This window comes from Mastomys coucha, unplaced genomic scaffold (assembly GCF_008632895.1).
Source record: "Mastomys coucha isolate ucsf_1 unplaced genomic scaffold, UCSF_Mcou_1 pScaffold1, whole genome shotgun sequence".
Classification (NCBI taxonomy): Eukaryota; Metazoa; Chordata; class Mammalia; order Rodentia; family Muridae; genus Mastomys; species Mastomys coucha.
Genome location: NW_022196891.1, coordinates 463,748 through 465,555, shown reverse-complemented (window position 1 = coordinate 465,555; position 1,808 = coordinate 463,748).

Below are 1,808 nucleotides of genomic sequence, written 5' to 3'. Positions count from 1 at the left end.
TCTTTTTGGAGGCACTTGAAGCTATGAGTTTTCCTCTTTGGACTGCTTTCATTGTGTCCCATAAGTTTAGGTATGTTCTGGCTTCATTTTCATTAAACTCTAGAAAGTCTTTAATTTCTTTCTTTTTTTCTTCCTTGACCAAGTTATCATTGAGTAGAGTGTTGTTAAGCTTCCATGTGTATGTGGGCATTCTATTGTTTATATTGTTATTGAGGAGCAGCCTTAGTCCATGGTGATCTGATAGGATGCATGGAATTATTTCAGCCTTCTTGCATCTGTTGAGGCATGATTTGTGACCAATTATATGGTCAGTTTTGGAGAAGGTACCATGAGGTGCTGAGAAGAAGATATATCCTTTTGTTTTTGGATAAAAAGTTCTATAGATATCTGTTAAATTCCTCTATTTCATAACTTCTGATAGTCTCACTATGACTTTGTTTAGTTTCTGTTTCCATGAACTGTCCATTGCAGAGAGTGGGGTGTTGAAATCTCCCACTATTATTATGTGCAGTGCAATGTGTGCTTTGAGTTTTAGCAAAGTTTCTTTTATGAATGGAAATGGCCTTGCATTTGGAGTGTAGAGGTTTAGAATTGAGAGTTCATCATGGTAGATAATAACTTTTATGAGTATGAAGTGTCCCTCCTTATCTTTTTTGATCAATTTAGGTTGAAAGTTGATATTATTTGACATTAGAAATGGTACTCCAGCTTTTTTCTTGGGACCATTCACTTGGAAAATTGTTTTCCAGCTTTTTATTCCAAGGTAGTGTTGGTTTTTGTCACTGAGGTAGGTTTCCTGTATACAACAAAATGTTGGGTCCTGTCTATGTACCCAGTCTGATTGTCTATATATTTTTATTAGGGAATTGAGACCATTGATATTAATAGATAGTAAAAAAAATTAATTGCTGCTTCTTGTTATTTCAGTTGTTAAAGTTGGAATTCTTTTCATGTGGCTATCTTCTTTTAGTTACATTGGAAGAATACTTTCTTGCTTTTTCTAGAATGTAGTTTCCCTCCTTGTGTTGGAGTTTTCCATTTATTACCCTTTGAATGGATGGATTTGTGGAAATATATTATGTAAATTTGGTTTTATCATGTAATACTTTGGTTTCTCCATCTATGGTAATTGAGAGTTTTGCTGGGTCTAGTGGCCTCGGCTGCCATTTTTGTTCTCTTAGGGTCTATATGACATCAACCCAGGATCTTCTGGCTTTCATGGTCTCTGGCGAGAAATCTGGTGTAATTCTGATAGGTCTGTCTTTATATGTTACTTGACCTTGTTCCCTCATTGCTTTTAATATTCTTTCTTTATTTTGTGCATTTGGTATTTTGACTATTATGTGGTGGGAGGAATTTCTTTTCTGGTTCTGTGTATTTGGAGTTCTATAGGCTTCTTGTATGTTCATAGGCATCTCTTTCTTTCTTGTGTGTGTGTGTGTGTATGTGTGTGTGTGTGTGTGTGTGTCTTTCCCACTTAGAGACAAGTCTTAATATCTTTCACAGCAAAGTTTTCTGTAGTTGTTATTCAAACCTAAAGCTCAGGATGCTTTTCTTGATGCTAATGTGGTAATCTCCCAAGGAGGGTTGGGATGAAATGATGCTTTGACCCCTGCTCCCAAGGATGAAATGTGAGCAGAAGAGAAATTCAACATGAGATGTGGAAGGGAACAAGTATTTCTAGAGTTGCTGTGCCTGTTGCAAGCAGATCACTAGGCTCTTCATTGAAATTAACATATTCTTGGAACAAGCTGCAAGAGGCTAGATGATATTCTTTATTTTTTTTCCGATATTTTCTTTATTTACAT